Genomic DNA, 5,711 nt, shown 5'->3' with positions numbered 1-5,711 from the left:
CTGTGGAAAGTGGGAGAGGGAGGGAGAGGGGGAGGGAGACGACAAAAAATTAAAATTTAGCCAGACATGGTTGTGTGTGCCAGTAGTCCAAGCTGCTGGGGAGACTGAGGCAGCAGGATCACTTGAGCCCAGGAACTTAAGGTCTATTTAAGTAAAGGGTACAGTGAGCTATGATTATACCACTGCACTCCAGCCTGGGGAATAGAGCAAGACCCTGTCTCTAAAAAAAGGTAACAAAATAACATGAATGGATTCCATTTTAAGAGAATGAAGCATCATCGTGTAAGAGTATGAAATTGGAAGCAAAGAGCATGAAGCCAAAAAAAAAAAAAAAAAAACCATCTGAAGTCAGGGTGCCTGGGGTGGGAGGTGGGGGAGGAGTGAAGAGGTGCAGATGTAAAAAACTGAAGCTACTGTGACCAGTGGATTCGGGAGTTGAAGGAGTCAAGAGTGACACATTCTCCTGACTGGAGGATAAACAAATATGACTGTTTTCAAGAAATAGCTGGAATATTCTTTGTGTTCAGAAGTACAAGAACAGCACATATGGAGGGCGGACTGATACTGAAGTTGAAGAGAAGCCTTCTGACGTGCACTAACTAGATTCTAGACTCAGCTTCTGTCACAAGGAGCCCCAAACAGTGACTCAGCAAAATAGCTTATTTCTCATGTGACAGTTCAGAGGTGATTGGTCCAGGGTTAGGGTTAGACAACAACCGTTATGCAAAATCATCTAGGGACCCAGGGCTGCGCTGTCATGTTGCTCTTGCATCCCCGAGGTTGTCATCTGTGTGGTTAAAGCGGCTCACCAGCCCCAAGTCCTCGTTCAAGCCCATGCAAAAGGAAGCGGAAATACAGGGCCTGGAAATTACACTGATCCCATTGGCCAGAACTTAGTCTCACCTTCTTACCACCCTATATGTGAGACTAAAATGCCTCTAGCTGGATAGTTACATGTTCATTTAAACTTGGGTCATTTTGTTTCTACATGAAGGGAAGGGGCACAAGTATTAGTCTGTCACAGAAGAGAAAGAACAGAGAGAAAGGTTTTGAAGGGAATGACTTATAAATAGTTACCCGAAGTCTGGTCATGGATGACATCAGAGCCAGCATGTTGACCACTTCCATACTGCGTGCTTTAGCTGCCTTATCTCACTTAATCTCAGAATAACCCTATTGTCATTCCCAACTTGTAGATGGGAAGACAGACCCAAAGAGAAGTGATTTACCTTCCACACAACGGGGAAGTAAGGGGGCTAGGTGCACGTCAAGGCAGCCTGTGCCTGGCTCTTATACCTGGTGCTGCTTACATTTCCAGAGGGGGCAGCCTAGAGGAGAGGGCTAGGGACTGGACTCAATGTGCGAGTGCTTGGTGGAAGGGAAGCCAGAGGATCGAGTGGCCAGAGGTTAAGAACCAGGGAGGAGCAGTGATGAAAAGGCTGGAGAGCTTATGCATTTCAGGGCTGGGCTGCCAAGTACCTCACTTGGCCAGTTCAGCATTCTTAGGCAGGAGGCACAGCCATTGTGTTGTCCAATGCCAGGGTATATACCTTTTTCAGTTTCCAATCTACCAATGGTGACCTTTGAACAGCATTGTCAAACCCTTTTCTGCCCAGGGCTAGATAGTATATATTTTAAGCTTTGTGGGCCACACGTGGATTGTCACTCCTTTTCTTAACTTTTTTTTTTTTTTTTGAGACAGGGTCTCCGCTCTGTCGCCCAGGCTGTTAACTACCGTTAACATTTTAATGCCTCTCTTTCTGGTGTGTGTATATTTATTACTAGACTGGAATCATCCTATATATATGTCATCTGTTGCTGTTTCCTGTCCCTTTACATAAAGTGAGCTGCTTTCTGAAATTTTATTTATTTTTTAATTTATTTATTTTATAATTTATTTATTTTATAGACAGAGTCTTGCCCTGTCACCCAGGTTGGAGTTCAGTGGTGCAATCTCAGCTCACTGCAATCTCAGCCTCCCGAGTAGCTGGGACTACAGACACTCGCCACCACACCCAGCTAATTTTCATATTTTTAGTACAGATGGGTTTTCACCATGTTGGCCAGACTGGTCTTGAACTCCTGGCCTCAAGTGATCTGCCCGCCTCAGCGTCCCAAAGTGCTGGGATTATAGGCATGAGCCACCATGCCCGGCCTCCCCTCCCTTTAAATAACATGAGCTGCTTTCCTAAATTTTAGCTAATCCCCTGGGTTGGGAGGTGGGAGGGCATAGGGGCCAAAAGGACAAGGCTCAAGTCAAGATGCCTGGGTTCACATTCCAGCCCTTCCCTTAGAAGCTGCCACCCTTGGGACAATCTCGCTTCTCTAAGCCTCAGCAGCTTCATCTGTGAAAGAATCATCTCTCTTTGTTGGAGTTGCTGTGCATTCCGTGAAAGGGCCGTATATGCCAAGTGACCCTCATGCCAAAGGAGCCAAAAAAAAAAAAGGAAGCAGACAAATCCAGTTTGTCAGTTTTGGGTGATTTATTAAGGAACTTACACACAAAAGCATGGTCTTGGGCTGCGCCATGACAGATCTCCACACCACAGCCCCAAGACCTACCGCTTATGTCTTGGAGCAAAAGCATAGTGCTCTGGAAGGAATGTATAGGTGGCTACAGTGCTCACAGCCTGTCATTTCTGCAACAACAGGGTGGTTTTGGAGGAAATTTACAATTAACAGACGTTCCTACATAAACAGTCATACATCCACCAGGCATGGTGGCACACACCTATAGTCCCAGCAACTCAGAAGACTGAGGTGGGAGGATCACCTGAGCCTGGAAGGTCGAGGCTTCAGTGAGCTGTCATCACACCACTGCATTCCAACCTGGGTGACAGACAGACTGTCTCAAGACACAAAAGCACGAGAAGAGAAGCAGTTTGAATAAAGTACTGTCTCTAATGAAAAGTACTTTAGGCTGGGCATGGTGGCTCATGCCTGTAATCCCAGCACTTTGGGAGGCTGAGGCAGGTGGATCACAAAGTCAGGAGTTCGAGACCAGCCTGGCCAACATGGTGGAACCCCATCTCTACTAAAAATACAAGAATTAGCCAGGCATAGTGGTGCATGCCTGTAGTCCAAGCTACTTGGGAGGCTAAGACAGGAGAATTGCTTGAACCCAAGAGGTGGAGGTTGCAGTGAGCCACAATTGTGCCATTGCACTCCAGCCTGGGTGACAGAGTGAGACTCCATCTCAAAAGAAAAAAAGTACCTAAAAAAAATTTTTTTTAATTAAAAAAACCAGATGTAGGCAGGTGGATCATGAGGTCAGGAGATCAAGACCATCCTGGCCAACATGGTGAAACCCCATCTCTACTAAAAATACAAAAATAAGCCAGGTGTGGTGGCACACACCTGTAATCCCAGCTACTCGGGAGGCTGAGATGGGAGAATCCCTTGAACTCAGGTGGCAGAGGTTGTAGTGAGCCGAGATTGCGCCACTGCACTCCAGCCTGAGCAACAGTGAGACTCCATCTCAAAAACAAACAAACAAAAAAAGCAAGCCAGGCACGGCTCACACCAGTAATCCCAGCACTTTGGGAGGCCAAGTCGGGAGGATTGCCTGAGCCCAGGAGTTTGAGACCAGCATGGACCACATGGTGATACTCGTCTTTATAAAAATTTTTTTAAAAATAAGAGGTAATACATCAAGACTGTGTACAGTGGCTCATGCCTGTAATCTCAGCACTTTGGGAGGCCAAGGCGAGAGTTGCTTGAGATCAGGAATTTGAGACCACCCTGGGCAACATAACAAGACCCCAACTCTACAAAAAAAATTTTAATGAGCAGGGGGCATTTGTTGAGCTGGCCTATTGTCCCAGCTACTTGGAGGCTGACAGTTCAAGTGCCAGGGTCCGAGCCAGAAGATGTGGGGTGTAACCTATGGTGAACGGGTTGTGGTCTGTATCACACCAGAGTTCATAGCCTAAGTAAAGGGGAGAGGAGGCAGCGACTGTGCTGCCGGGGTGGGAACCAGACTTCCCTTTCAGTCTCTTCCACTGACCTGACACTTCCCTTGTAGGGCCTCAGGATCCTCATCTTTCTAATGAAGAGGATCATTTCCAAAGGATGGCAAACTTCAGTACCTTCTAATCAGTTATCTAAATTTTTTTTTTTTTTTTTTTGAGACGGAGTCTTGCTCTGTCACCCAGGCTGGAGTGCAGTGGCGTGATCTTGGCTCACTGCAGCCTCTGCCTCAGATTCAAGCGATTCTCCTGCCTCAGCCTCCTAAGTAGCTGGGATTACAGACATCCACCACCATGCCTGGCTATCAGTTATCTAATTTTATTTTACTTAAAATTATTGAGGTGAAATAACATAAAGTAACCATTTTATTTATTTCTATTTATTTATTTATTTGAGATGGGGTTTTGCTCTTGTTGCCCAGGCTGGAGTGCAGTGGCACAATCTCAGCTTACTGCAACCTCTGCCTCCTGGGATCAAGTGATTCTCCTGCCTCAGCCTCCTGGGTAGCTGGGATTATAGGCACACACCACCATGCCTGGCTAATTTTTGTATTTTATTAGTAGAGATGAGGTTTCGCCATGTTGACCTGGCTGGTCTTGAACTCCTGACCTCAGGTGATCTGCCCACTTTGGCCTCCCAAAGTATTTATTTTATTTTGAGACAGGGTCTTGCTCTGTCATCCTGGCTGGAGTGCAATGATAACTCACTGCAGCCTTGAACGAACTCGTGGGTTCTCAGCCTCCATCTCAGCCTCCAGATAACTGGGGCTATGGCTAATGTTTTTGTTTGTTTGTTTGTTTGTTTTGAGACAGAGTCTCACTCTGTTACCCAGGCTCAAGTGCAATGGCGAGATCTTGGCTCACTGCAGCCTCCACTTCCCGGGTTCCAGTGATTCCCCTGCCTCAGCCTCTCGAGTAGCTGGGACTACAGGCGCTCATTACCACAACTGGCTAATTTTTTTTTTTTTTTAATACAGAGATGAGGTTTCACCATATTGGGCAAGCTGGTCTCAAACTCCTGATCTTGGGTGATCCACCTGCCTCAGTCTCCCAAAGTGCCATGCCCAGCTAATTTTTAAATTGAGACCAGGTCTCCCTGTGTTAACCATGCTGATCTTGAACTTCCAGGATCAAGTGATCCTTCTGCCTGGGCCTCCCAAAGTGCTGGAATTCCAGGCATAAGCCATCATGACTGGCCTGATTTTTTAAAAGAAACAGAAATTGGGATTTTATTGTGAAATCTCCTGATCTTAGTATATTGGATTTCATTATTTTTACATCAGGCAGATAATGTGTCAATCTCGAAACAAGGTTTGAGGGAGGTGCAACTCACGCATGAGCATGAAAACACAGTCATCATGTTTATGAACTACAAAAAGATGTGGCTTTAATTATTTGAAAGACATCTTGGCCAGGCCCGGTGGCTCACTCCTGTAATCCCAGCACTTTGGGAGGCCGAGGCAGGTGGATCACCTGAGGTCAGGAGATCGAGACCATACTGGTCAACATGGTGAAACCCTGTCTCTACGGGCCGGGTGCGGTGGCTCAAGCCTGTAATCCCAGCACTTTGGAAGGCTGAGGTGGGTGGATCACAAGGTCAGGAGATCGAGACCATCCTGGCTAACATGGTGAAACCCCATCTCTACTAAAAATACAAAAAATTAGCCGGGTGTGGTGGCAAGCACCTGTAGTCCCAGCTACTCAGGAGGCTGAGGCAGGAGAATGGCGTGAACCTGGGAGGTG

The 5,711-nt window shown here is 46.6% G+C and overlaps 1 non-coding gene across 1 annotated transcript; it reads right to left on the bottom strand.

Annotated features, from left to right (window-relative positions):
* Positions 1 to 5,245: 5,245 nt before the first annotated feature.
* On the bottom strand, positions 5,246 to 5,349 carry LOC129394343 (small nucleolar RNA U13). Its single transcript, XR_008621546.2, has one exon. It is a non-coding gene; the product is annotated as a small nucleolar RNA U13 (small nucleolar RNA).
* Positions 5,350 to 5,711: the final 362 nt, after the last annotated feature.

The sequence above is a fragment of the Pan paniscus genome, chromosome 18 (genome assembly GCF_029289425.2).
Source record: "Pan paniscus chromosome 18, NHGRI_mPanPan1-v2.0_pri, whole genome shotgun sequence".
In the NCBI taxonomy this organism is placed as follows: Eukaryota; Metazoa; Chordata; class Mammalia; order Primates; family Hominidae; genus Pan; species Pan paniscus.
The sequence above is the reverse complement of the archived record's forward strand: the minus strand, read 5'-3'. Positions and strand labels throughout refer to the sequence as shown.